This window comes from Natator depressus, chromosome 27, assembly GCF_965152275.1.
Source record: "Natator depressus isolate rNatDep1 chromosome 27, rNatDep2.hap1, whole genome shotgun sequence".
NCBI classification, from domain to species: domain Eukaryota; kingdom Metazoa; phylum Chordata; order Testudines; family Cheloniidae; genus Natator; species Natator depressus.
In genome coordinates, this window is record NC_134260.1 from 14,257,135 (window position 1) to 14,271,029 (window position 13,895).

The 13,895-nt window shown below is 49.1% G+C and overlaps 1 protein-coding gene across 3 annotated transcripts in view; it reads right to left on the reverse strand.

Annotated features, from left to right (window-relative positions):
* The window catches only part of JUP (junction plakoglobin), a 50,824-nt gene extending 38,376 nt beyond the window's left edge, over positions 1 to 12,448 (reverse strand). The window contains exon 1 of one of the 3 annotated variants that reach the window (XM_074940930.1): positions 12,361 to 12,448. The gene's annotated coding sequence lies outside the window, so the exon portion shown is untranslated. Of the gene's footprint in view, positions 1 to 11,523; positions 11,815 to 12,360 lie in introns of those variants that run through there. The other 2 variants (XM_074940932.1, XM_074940931.1) reach the window with 2 other exon arrangements.
* Between the last annotated feature and the right edge of the window lie 1,447 nt (positions 12,449 to 13,895).

Genomic DNA, 13,895 nt, shown 5'->3' on the forward strand with positions numbered 1-13,895 from the left:
TTTGCCCATGAATAGCAGATTCTGGCATGCTTGCTTGAGCTGCCCGTGACTCCAAAACAATACAATTAATCACAGTAACTCCATCTGGAGAAGATAGATTTTATTACTTTTAAAAAGCTATGAACAAATAGCTCCCTAAGATCACAATAATTGCATGCTTTAAATTTAGGCTTTGAGGCACTCATGTGCTATTTCCAGCTTGGATAATGGCGAGAAAAATACAGTATTTCTGTAGTGCACTCCCCATTTTACAGCCAAGAAAGGCATTCAAGAGGGAGAAAACAAAAGGATTTGGGGTCCTAACTTCATTTCTATATTCAACCACATTACATCTGCAGAGTTCAGATGTTTCATAAGAAATTATAACCAACACCAGTCAACGCCCAGCCTGTCCGAGCAAGTTAATGGTTTGCCACGAGTGCCCTGCCTGTGTGTCAGAGTGATTACTAGGCGGCTGTTTAAATTGGCCAAAGGTCTTTTTACCACCAGTTAAGCAAATGCACTTCATGCCGTGATATGCCCTAGTAAGTCAATGCCACAAAGCAACAGAGTCCAAAGGCAGCATGGCTCCACATTCCCGATATAGCAGCCGCAGACAGATGTGACACCCGCAGAAAGCTATACAGCTACCCCCTTCCACCCCCCATCTCCCCTCTGCCAGCTAGGCACTTTCCACAAAAGAAGGGCAGGGGAACGCTTCTTATACAAGTTTGCTAGCAAAATGATGCAATTGACATATGTGGATCCCAATTAGGAATTTTAGCTTTTTCCAAAACCGAATGAGCCTTCAAAGAATTCACAACAGCCACACTCATCCGTTAACAAGTCTCATTTGTCTTCAGTGCACTGGAAAAAAAACTTGAGCAGAGTTCACCCTTTCCAATTTCATTGCGTAGCTGGAGAAAGAATTATCTTTCCGGAGCTGGAAATGGTCTCCCACCCCCGCCACTGCTTGCTGCCAAACACCAGCAATATTTTTCATCCAGAGATCTCAAGGCATTTTACAAGGGGAAGGCAAAGTTGGGAAACTGAGGCAGAGTTGAAGCAACTTGCCCATGGTCACAGTAGACACAGAAGAACCAGGGTTCTAGTTTCAGCTCCTAGACCAGTATCCCCCCCTCTCCCTCCCAGGGCCATGCTGCCTCAACATCTCAGGCCCAGTTTGTATTTATTTTTACAGCTGTTCATGGGTAATGGCTTTGGTCAGCCAGGTGTGGAATATTCAAAAAACATTTAGTAACCCAGATCACTTTCACCTGGCTGTCCATCCTGCCTCAGGAGTGGGCAGAAACCAAAGTCTCTCACTCAACAACCTGAAGAGAACCTTGAGACACATTTGGTTTAAGTACTGAGAAGCCAAAACTCTCAGTGCACTGGGGCTAATGATGCAAACACATCTGTAGACAACATCTGTATTAAGAGTTTCAGATTGAATGCCACACCCCCTGCCCTTTCTGTAGAAATGATTTCAGAACAAAGTGACTGAAGCATTATGAAATGCCTAAAGGCCTGACAGAATCTGCAGAAAAACTAATCAGGGATGGCAGATTTAGAAAGATATTTCAAACCTCCATCTAATTAGAAACATCTTTGTGTCTGACGACTGTTTCCCCAGCCCAGCAGTTTATGAAATATACATTATTCCTACACAAGAGAAGTGGGAGGTCTGTTTGTCAACGAGATTTCAGACAAGAGCACAGCAATATTCCTAGGCTGCGTATTAAACTTCAAAGCTAGAACCGCACTTGTCACTTATGTGCTTGTTTCAAAAGAGGTCTGAGTGCTGAAAAGAAAATTCCTGCTCTGCAGACACAAGAGTGTTTTATTCTGTAAACACCTGTAGTACCAGTATGTTTCAGTGGGGAGCACTAGACCATCCTAGGACAAAATCACGGATTCAATTTCAACCAAGGCTATTTATGCAGTACCACTGATGCTTTACAGATTGGTCATATGTGATCCCTGCCCTAGAGATCCTCAGGTACTAAGGTGACGGGCATGAGGCAAAAACCTAGACAGCGGAGAAAACTTACAACAGAAGATCAGTTCTCTGGTCTTTCTGAAACTGCTCTGAAGGACAGAAGATGCATTAGGAGCACTTTCCAAGGAGAGAGGCCGATAACCCACATCACCCAGCTAATGCTGTTCCCTCACTAAATGGATCCCAATACCCTTGTCTACTAAGCAGCACTTACTACTTATGCTTTCCATCCACAGATCCCAAAGCACTTTGGGAAGGCAGGTCCGTGTCTCCCCAAAGCCACACAACAAGCACATAAGACAGTGAAGAGAAGTCCAACAACTACTGTGTCATGTATGACTGCTGACTACCTGCACCCTTCACTACCACAGCTTATTTCTTACTGCAAAGCACTTTCAGATACTCAGAGAATGAGAAGGATCATACAAAACCTAGTTCTATTCCAGCTACCAGTTTACATGCCTAACCTGAAACATTTCCCCAGCACTTTCAGATTCCAAAATTAATGTGACATTCAACTGAAGTTTGACAAGCTAATTAGACCAGGCAAGCTCATGCCTGAAAACATTTACATCTTTAGATGAGATCAGTAAAACAGTCAGAACCAGGACTTGCAGCTACCTGCAATGTGCTTTTTGGTTATACGCTACACCAGGGTCAGGAAGGAGCAATCACTACAGCAAAGCGGGGCAGACTTTTTTAAATTTGTCAGTGAAGAAAGCACCTCCCTTTGCGAGAACACAAACATTAGTTTCTACAGAATACCTCTCAGCCATTACTGTCAAGAACTGGTAAGGAAACCCAATCTAGCCAAGCCAGATCTTTGCTATTTGCCAGGGAAGCTTCCCCAATAGGACTTACCATGACCAGCTAACGTGTTAAACTAGGACCTGGCCTTGTCCATACTGGGATTTTCACACATGTTTGATGACATTAGGTAACATGTTAAAACACTCCTCTTTTCCTAGTGTGGACATTGCTTAAAGGAGCAACAAGCAACTCATTCCCTCTTCACTGTGACCCTGCCACACTTGTTTTATTCCACATCCCAAAGGTTCCACGTTCCTGAACTATTTTGCGTTTTGTTTTGGCGACTGCCACTGTGCAACTACACCCCTTTTAAAGCTGCTTCAGTCAGGTTTTGAGATTCCTTTGCCAGTTTTTCTACATGCAGATACAATACTCCTGCTACCCCATATAATCATCATCTCCAACTGCTCCTCTGAACCACCTGCTGTGTGGTGTCACACTGGATGGGGGAAAAAGAAAAGGAGTACTTGTGGCACCTTAGAGACTAACAAATTTATTTGAGCATAAGCTTTCATGAGCTACAGCTCACTTCATCGGATGCATGCAGTGGAAAATACAGTGGGGAGATTTATATACACAAAGAACATGAAACAATGGGTGTTACCATACACTGTAACAAGAGTGATCAGGTAAGATGACAGCTAGGAACTTGGTGAAGAGCTACTGGCCCCATGAAACTACAGAAGGGTTGCCAGTGTTCTGAAAGAGCCACAAATCTTCTCAGACATGAAGGTGAGAGTCAAAGGTCTCTAATCAGATCCACAATGGGTGCACCTGCACTAACGGTGTAAAGCAGAACGATCTTGTGGATCACGCACTAGACTGGGAGTCAGAAGACAAGTTTTGCAAAAAGAAAAGGAGTACTTGTGGCACCTTAGAGACTAACAAATTTGAGCACAAGCTTTAGTCAGTTACAGTGGCCCACCTTGATTATCACTACAAAAGGTGTCATCCCCCCCCCCCCCCGTAATAGCTCACCTTACCTGATCACTCATTACAGTGTGTATGGTAACACCCATTGTTTCATGTTCTCCGGGTATATAAATCTCCCCACTGTATTTTCCACTGCATGCATCCGATAGAGAGCTGTAGCTCACGAAAGCTTATGCTCAAATAAATTTGTTAGTCTCTAAGATGCCACAAGTACTCCTTTTCTTCTTTTTGTGGATACAGACTAACAAGGCTGCTACTCTGAAACCTGTCATAAGACAAGTTCTATTTCCAGTCCTGCCACCTCTTGGGCATCTCACACCACTCTGCTTTTGGGCTTGTCTGGGGGAGAAAGTTGCACCAGATTAATTTAAAGGGTGGGAGTTAAGTTGATTTTGTTACACCACCACTAACCCCTGCATAGACATGCTTCATTTAAGAGCGACTTCTTTTGGTTTGGCTGACCTCAATTAAGAATTGGTTGAAGTGAAACAGAAACAAACTGATGCAAACAACTGTGTGGACGCTTAAATCTGTGCAACTATTTTTTTTTTTTTTAAATGTTGGAAAGACATCAGTTTCCCTATCTACCACAGGGGGATGAAAGTACTTGCCTTCCTTTGTGGAGTGCTTTAAGAGCTCTGATAAAAGTGCTATGGAAGACCAAGTGTTTTCTGAAACTGATCAAGAGCTAAAGTGTAAAAAGCCAAATCCTACAGAGCACAAGAAGAACACAGGCTTAGAGATAAACTTTAGAAGCAACAGAACCAAACTCAAAGTTGGAAAAGCCTCACAATCATTAAAACCTTACTGATCCCAGCTCCTGAACCTGATCATGGATTTGTGGGGGGAAGCCAGCTAACGCAGTTAGTTCTGTACTGGTCATTATCAAGGATAATTATTGCCTGGGACTAGAGGGGAAGTTGTTCAAGGTCTGCAACTATAAGGAAGGAGAATCAGCTTCAGAGGTGGTAGAAGCAACTGACCTTCCCAACTGGAAGCTAAGCACTGGGGAAGCTGTAACATGAGAGACAGCTGTAACCTCTCAACTGTGTGAAGTGACCATGGATTCAAGTGGTGTTCAACTTACTCCAAGCGTTCCCCAAAAAGATGCTTTTGTGCGTCTGGAAATGCAGCTCTGCACCAGCAGGATTGGTCACAATGCTATAAATGGAGTTTCCACTCCCCTCAGTTCTGAAGGAAGTGGTCTTTTTCCTCAGCTGTGCAGAATTGCTCATTGCTGGGGAGACTCCTCTGAGACAGACATGATGTTGCTTTAGTGGGCTTATGACATAGGTGACTTTGGAGAGATGTCATCATGTTTAATACGTCTGTTTTTAAATCCTTTACAGTTTTACACCACTACCCTGCTGGGGGCGGGGGGGGGAAGATGGGGTTAGAGAGCTCTTCAGAACTACGACTGCAACACTTAAAACTCTCCCCACTTCACCACTGGCATGGTCCAGGCCTGCGAGGACTCTGGGGGCTTCCAATACCCTGTTCTCATGAGCAGGCAGAGGTAGTCTGTTCTTCCTGACACCATTATCCATGGCACCAACCCCCACACCCAGCAAGTTGCCAGGTTAAGTTTTCACTAGCCACATAGCCCTCCTTCTGGAGGACTGCTGGCTGAAAGCATGGAGAGGTTAAGCACTAGTCTTGTCAATCCTGACTGCGTGTTTAGGGTATCTCTACGCAGCCCATGGAAGCAAGCCATCCAGCCTGGGTCAGACTTGGGAAGGGGGTGGGCTTCAGAGCCTGAGCTGCAATTTCAAAGCGCTGTCTACACAGCTATTCTTGGAGCACTAGCACGACACCCACTAGCCTAAGTCCCTCACATCCGGTTCCCGTCCCTGTCCCCACCCCCTCAGGCTGGGAGGCTCGCTGCAAGGGCTGTATAGAGACACTCTCAGGGCTAGTTTACTTTGATAGCCCTGTTTGAAAGAAACTGACTTGGGGAGGATACACCCATGACTCATGGGTTGCTGAGACAATAGAAGATAAAAATCCATTGTTCTAAAGTGGCTGCAGCGCAGTGGCTGTTTTGCATGGACTCTCTGGCAAGCCTGAGAGAGGGAGGTTACTGGGACCCACTTTCCTACATGCCATAATTCAAGTTGCATTTTTTAACTAGTTTTCCCCAAAATGGCCCAAGCAATTTGTTCGCATTAACCCAGCCACCTAAAAAAATGTAAGACAAATGTGAAGTTGCAAAGCACAAAAAAAAGCCATTTCAAACCACAAGCGTTTGCATTCCTATAGCTTAATGGCCAAACCCACTTAAACCAAATTTGCAGTAAAATGGGTATTTCCATGACATTTTATGGAACCCTTCCAAGCTGATGAATAGTTACAGATTTAGGATGTACAAAGACAGTTTAATTGGGTATTCTGTACTTTTATAGCCTATTCAATAAACATTAACAAAGGACATGAAAATGGACATTTAAACCTCTCCAAATCCATTATCAGAGAATGAACATATCTATTGGAGTGTTTTGCCTCTATTACAAACAGCAGGGACCTTGGTCAAGTGACAGGGACCTCCATGGCGTGCCAACCCCATTTAGGAACACAGCTGGAAAGCAGAGGCTCCATCCAATCACCGAAAAGAAGATTGCATCCGATGAAGTGAGCTGTAGCTCACGAAAGCTCATGCTCAAATAAATTGGTTAGTCTCTAAGGTGCCACAAGTACTCCTTTTCTTTTTGCGAATACAGACTAACATGGCTGTTACTCTGAAAAGAAGATTGTTGCTTTTAAATCCCCCTGGAAATTCTCACTTCTCTTAACACCCATAGGAACAGAGAGCTAGAGATTCTCCAATCCCAAACTGACAGGTGAGTGAAAGTGCACAGATGGCTACTTGGTGTTGGCACTTCTTCACTCCAGTATTTCATCAACACTCAGAGGCGGAGAAAAAGTCTGGACAAAGGTGCTGCTGGAGACAGACTTCTTTTTTTGGTTCATGACAGCAGAGTCAGACTATAACAAGGCCATTTACGCCCTCAGAGTTACCGTCTCCAATGGTAAAAGAACCAAACAGCATCATTGCAGGGTTCTGAACTTTACCTCTAAGCTGGGATATGGGGCTTTCATTAACAGGTGGAAGGACCGTGTGTGCTATGGCTTCACCACTCTAGGTGAACAAGTAGCACAAATACCAGAGAAGCAGGGTGCCAGCTGCTCAGGGCACAGTGGTGGGTTTGCTGGATCTACACAACCTGCTCTTAACACTGCAGTGCAGGAGTTAGCTACAAGTAGAAGCACTATGGAGTCTTCATAGCTCAAGCAAAGGTTTTGTTTCAAGAAGAGCTTGTGTCGTGCACATGGACAAAACTACTTCAGCTTTAGCATCAATGCCTCTAGAAGAAGGGAAGGATTTCAGAGAAAGATGGTGCAGAGAAACACTGAACAGCTTCATTCAACTGCATGTGGAAGGGATCTACTGTTGGCAGGGGATGGGTCTAGGTGCAGAGATCCACCCATTCCAGCAGTTGACAGGAGAGAACCTTTGTTTTGTGGTTAGAAAGGCAGGAGAAATGAGGGACAGATTTGACTTGCTGCAGGTCCAAGTATTTGAATAGGAAAGGGTCACGCATTTCCCGGAGGGCCTGCTACTTCTTGGGGCACACACCAGAGGAACTCAAGAGCTCATGGGCGTCTGTAGCTACTACAGGGTGTTGGGGGAACTCGAGTTTGCAAACAAGTGCTTGCTTGTGGGAGTTTCAAGGGGATTCCAGTACAGAAGAACACATGTGAGTAGCATCATGCCTTTAACATCTCCTTCCAGCTTCTCCTTAGTCCCTCTGCCCTTCTTTAACCTCCCTGGCCCGGTCCTGCTCTTCCAGCCCCAGTACTGATGCGCCTGGGGATAAGACACACTGACTTGATGAAGCTCTTACAGTGCTCCAGAAAAGGCAGCTGAGCATTAATATCCCCATTTTGCAGATGGTGTAACAGACACAGGGGAAGAAGTGACTCACCCAAGGTCACATGGAGGGTCCATATTGGAACTGAGAATAGAATCCAGGAGTCACTACCCTACCCGCTGGAGCTCATTCGTTCTCTGCAAGAACATGTCTACTTTAATCAGGCACACAAGCAGGTGCAGCGTGGGAAAGACACAGATAACCTGCTACTTCACATCTAAAACTGACATTCTTTGCTTTTTAACTGAGACTGGCAGAGCCAGAGTTGTTAATGCTTGACTTGAAAGTCACCCTGAATGCACTAACATCTGACCCACGAGCTCAGAGTACTCACGGATGTCACCCCCAACATATTTTTAGAGACCCATGGAGCTAAAACACAAGTGGGCACTTTGTTTCCCTTCAGGCAGAGATCAGCATGACTCATTTCAAAAGGTTCCCAAGACACAGCCCCAGCAATTGAACACACTTAAGTGCCTCCTCTCCTCTTTCAAAACGCTCACAATCCTGCCATCCACCTCAGTGAAGGAATATGCTGTTCTGCCTGCTGGGAATACACCCCAGGTGAACACTGCCCTCCCTGAGAATTCAGAACATGGACACTGAGATCCTGGAAATAAATAGCACATTCTCAGCACTGCCAGTCTCCATACTGACAGGTTTCAGAGTAGCAGCCGCGTTAGTTTGTATTCGCAAAAAGAAAAGGAGTACTAGTGGCACCTTAGAGACTAATCAATTTATTTGAGCATAAGCTTTCGTGAGCTACAGCTAAGGTGCCACTAGTACTCCTTTTCTTTTTTCTCCAAACTGAGAAATTTATTGGCCTAGAAGAAAAGAGCAACTTTAAATACTCTGTAGAATGCTGGGACACCGGCCGATTTCAGAACATTTGGTATTATTGTGAAAAGATGTTTTTATTTCTTTTGCTCTTCCCAAACTTAATTTCTACCCAAGAAAACCACAAGCACAAGAAGTTTCATCTTTCACATGCATCTTGTATTTTCTGCAGTTTGGTTCTAAGCAGGCTTTGCTACAACATTCACTGAGAATAGAGGGTTTAAATCAATGGTACAGCATCACACCAACTTCAAGATTCCCACCACCCACCACTTTTTCCATGCCAGATGCTAGGTCAGTTTTCTGCACTGGGGTGGATATCAGCCCGGAACAGAAAGTGCAAAGACACAATGCTTTGTGTTCAGTTACTTCACACCAACAGAATAGTCTGAGGCCAGGTCTACATGCAAAAGTTAAGTCCACTCAGCTACGTCACTCAGGTGTGAAAAATTCACATCCCTGAGAAATGCAGGTAAGCCAGCCTAACCCCTCATGTAGACAGTTCTAGGTAGAGGGAAGAATTCCTCCAACAACCTAGCCCGCCTCTCTGGGAGGTGGATTAAATAATTTTATTAAGATGCTGTTGAAGTAAAAAGAAAACGGTATAGAGTTTAAGTATAGAAGTTTCTGGTTATCAGGGAATAAGGTACAGATTATAACATGGATGGGAGAACCCCTCCTGTTGCTGTAGTGAGTCCTCACACTGAGGAACTATAGCAGCACAAATGTAGCATTTCAAGAACAGACAAGCCCTCAGACTTTTACAATGCACAATCAGGTCCATATTCTGTTGTTATGGACAGCACCAAGCACCGCTGCCTGACTCCCCTTCATGCAGCTCTCCCTGTATTTACCATATAATTAAATATGCACCCTCCCCACTGAGAGCAAAGTACATCAGGCCATTTACAAATACATGTTCACACTGATTTTATGGCAGCAATTTTCTACTGAGATTCTCTTTTCAGGGTCCTTATACAAGAGTTTTTTCCCCCCCCAGGCAACTCCCAGCAACACTTTGGCATTGTCCCTTCATCTTTGCTGCAAACCTAATTAATTAAGCTAATCATTTAGTAATGCAATTAGAACACCCTCTCCACTACCAGTGCCAGGGTTCCCCCAAAGCCTGGCAGCATGGCAGATTGAACATGCTTGTAATTTTACCCCATGGATTCCTTCCTTTTGCAGACTCATGTCCTCCATTTTTACCTTCCACTCACACATGAGGTTTGAGTTTATTCCTTCACTCCTTACCATCACACTTAAAGTCCTGCCTACTTTCATACTCAATACTAACTCCCTCTCATTTAAGGACAGTTCTGGTAATAAGATGAGAACACACAAGATTTGGGGCTCTAAAGTTACTTTACTCCAACATGCTGCAAAGCATAACGAACTGGCTCAAGCTCTTACAAATAGGGCCCTACCAAATTCACATCCACGAAAAACATGTCACAGACCATGAAATCTGGTCTCCACTGTTAAACCTGGCTATTGTGGGTGGGTGGGGGGTGTCACTGTATTTCTACCCTTAATTCTGTGCTGCTGCTGGCAGAAGCACTGCCTACAGAACTGGGCTCCCAGCCAGAAGCTGCTACTGTCCGGCCACCCAGCTCTGAAGGCAGCACAGAAGTAAGGGTGAAAATATTGCAAACCTCCCCCCCAATAATAGCCTTGTGACCTCCTTTTGGGTTGGGACCCCCAGTTTGAGAAACGCTACCTTAAGGGCTTTACAGGTTTATATTTTTTTAATACATAGCCATGCTTTGTGACAACACCATGAAACATAAAAGATTTAAATCTCTGAAACCATGGATTTTAAAAATGACCGTGAAATTTACCAAAATGGACAGTGAATTTGATAGGGACCTATTTATAAGGTCCCAAACTCAGCTTTGAAGGGTGTGACATAGACTGTGCAATCACCGTACTGCCGAGATCAAGCATGCATGCGCTCTGAAAACCAACAAGGGACACTGAGGGTATGTGCACACCAAGAAGACTAGACCAGCACAGCCACACAGTGTAGACACAGCCTTCTTGAAGGAGTTTTGCTGTCAGTGGCAGGCCACCTCCTCCCGGAACTACTTCCATCAACATTGCTGTACAGTATCTACACTGGGGTGTGGTTTTTTCAGGCCCCAACCTGCATAGATATGCCAATAGAGTTTTCAAGTGTAGGCCAAGCCTACCTAGCCAACTGCACGGCAAACAACTTTAACTTGCAATCTAAGTGTCAACTTGCTTGCAAATCAAGCCTCTACCACTACAAGCCATGTGACTACAGGGGACTCCAATCAGGCAATTTCATTAGAGTGTGTCAACACTGTTCACTTGTACAGGATCTTCCTTCCAAAGACCTCAAAGCACTGGGAGCCAAATGCCCAAACCCTGCCTGCACCAGTTTTTGTGTTTTGCAAGAAAAAACACATCAGTCACAGACTCACTGCATGTGAATCAAGAAAGCATGTTTGATCATTTTATAACAAATACATGAACAGTATACAGCAACCTCAGAAAGCGAATGTGTCAAACGCTGATAAGCAGCCACACTGCAACTTCACCCTGAAAGCTGGTTGTACTAGATCCACTGCACTGTCAATTACACAGAGGGACAATTTTAAGTGCATGTTGCTCAGGCCTCAAAGAAATTGCCATCTTATGTTAGCATATGGAGAGCTGAGTCTGAACGCTGTCTCGTCCTCCCTCCCATAACAATCAGGGCAGCAGTGATCCCACTCTCACCGAAGACCAGCCAAGGAAACAATTTTCAAACTTGCTGCCAAGGAATCAACAGCCACAGCAAGACTCGAGCAAGCAAACAGGAAACCCCCATTTTGAGCTTTAAACAAAAAAAAAGTATAATTTCAAGGACCAGTTGAAGTGGATTTGCAGAACATCTAGCTCAGTGATTTTTGTAATTTGGCATTCAAGAGGAAATCAAGCTGCACTGCCTGTTACCAAGATTTCCCGAATTATAAAACAGCTCAATAAGCCTGAAAACCCAAGACAACTCCAGTTTACACCGCTTGCCTTTCATAAGCAGCAGGCGTCCCTTTCGGTTTACTGCACAGTACAGATTTCTGGAGCCGCTGCACAATGCAAAACAGATACAAGGCGTCTCATGCTCCAGATCCCATCAGGATCCAGTTTCTCCGTGCAAAGCAACTTCTCCCTGGACGTTTAGCAGGAACCCGGCAAACCTGACGCTCCAGCCAAGGCGACTGCAGAGGGTGCTTGGAGCGCGCTTCGGATTCTCGGCATTAAATACACACGGCGCCCGACGGCCTTCAGCGACGCCCCGGCTTGATCCGGAGCGACCGCAGGGCGCGTTAAACGCCGGCGAGGGCGGTCACGCTGGGAACGCGTCTCCTGGGCGAGGGACGAGCCCCCATCGCCAGCCGGCGAACGGACTGTGGGCCCGCGGCCACAGACACGGGCCCGCCCCCGCCCAGGCCGGGCCCCAGCGCCGCCCCCCCCCAGACTTGCACCAACTTTGCTCGTGCGCCACTTGGCTCGTGCCAGACCCCAGACAAACCGGCACAACCCGCCCCGCCCCGCCCCGAGCTCCGGGCACGGAACCCCCCCCCCGGGCACGGAGCCCCCCCCCCGCCCGGAGCCCCTATGCTGAACCCCCCCCCCGGGCACGGAGACCCCCCCCCTCGCCCCGGGCCCTGCCCGCGAGGCTCGGAGCCGGGACCGCTGCGCCCCCCCCGCCGACGTTGACCCGGGAGAGGCGCCGCCCTGAGCCCTCGCCACTGTGGGGCTGGGGGAGGGCGGTTCCCCCCCCGACTCCCCCCCCGACCCCCAATGCCGCTCCCGGGCACGCGGAGCCCCTCAGCCCGCCCCCCGCCAGGCGCGAGCCCTCACCTGCGCGCGCGCTGCCCCGCTCCCGCCCGGCACTGGCGGCCGCCCGGCTCGCACCCAGCGAACAAAAGGCGGGTGGGGCAGAGCCCCCAGCCCCGCCCCCGCGGTCCCCATGGACACAGGCACCGCCCGCTCGCCGCCACCCATTCATTGGTCCGCTCGCCCTTCCCTCATGCCGGCAGGGGCGGGGGCTCTACTGCCCCCTGGCTCGCTGGACCGCCTCCCCATTGGCCGCCTGCCGAGCGGAGGGCGGCCGGGCACGCGGGGCCGGAAGCGGATTGGCGCTTGGACTGGGAGCTGGGAGGCGATTGGACGTCGGGGATGGCGGTCACGGGGCGGAAGGCCGGGGGGGGTGTGTCCCTAAGGCAAGTGGGGAGGTGCCCACCTGGATGAGGTCATGCAGGTGAGGGAGGGGCTCGAGGCTAGGAGGGAGGAGCCTGCGAAAGGGGAGGGGCGGGGGCAGGAGGAGTCTGGCCGGGGTCGGGGGCAGCGGCAGCGGGAAGCCGGGGGCAGGGGGAGGCAGGGTCGGGGGAGTCTGGCAGGGGAGGGGGGAAGTCGGGGGAAGCCGGGGTGGGGGGCAGGGGGAGTCTGGCAGGGGGAGGGGAAGCCGGGGTGGGGCAGGGGGAAGCCGGGGGCAGGGGGAGTCTGACAGAGGTGGAGGGAAGGGGGAAGCCAAGGTCGGGGGGTCTGGCAGGGGCAGCGGGAAGCTGGGGTGGGGGGTAGGGGGAAGCTGGGGTGGGGGGAAGGGGGAAGCCAGGGTCGGGAGAGTCTGGTGGGGTGGGGGAGTCTGGCAGGGGTGGGGGGAAGTCGGGGGCAGGGGGAGTCTGGCAGGGGGAGGGGGAAGCCGGGGTGGGGCAGGGGGAAGCTGGCAGGGGGAGGGGGAAGCCGGGGTGGGGCAGGGGGAGTCTGGCAGAGGTGGAGGGAAGGGGGAAGCCAAGGTCGGGGGAGTCTGGCAGGGGCAGCGGGAAGCTGGGGTGGGGGGCAGGGGGAGTCTGGGGTGGGAGGAAGGGGGAAGCCAGGGTTGGGGGAGTCTGGCAGGGGTGGGGGGCAGGGGGAAGCCAAGGTCGGGGGAGTCTGGCAGGGGCAGCAGGAAGCTGGGGTGGGGGGCAGGGGGAGTCTGGCAGGGGCAGGGGGAAGCCGGATGGGGGACAGGGGGAGTCTGGGCTAGAAGCTGGGACCTGTTCAGTCCCCTAAGAACTCTTTGCAGTGCACCTTCAGGCAGCTCCCCAGAGGGGTCCCATCCCCCTCTAGGTAGCCCCCACAGACAGCAACCCTATTGTCCCCATCACCCCCCCCCCGACACATACAGAAACCCCATTTCCCCTCTCCCAGAGAGAGGGCCGCCACCATAACACCCCACTTCTCCTTTCAGGGGGAGGCATGGGCCTGTTAATAACCACGTGGGTCACATCCCTCCGAGCGCGGGGCGATGCGTGTGACAGGCTGTGCCTAAGCTAGGACTTGGAGATGGAGCTCACAGTGGACAGCAGCCATGGCTCCCTCATGGGTGGCTGCGCATGGTTTAGCTGTCTGAGCGC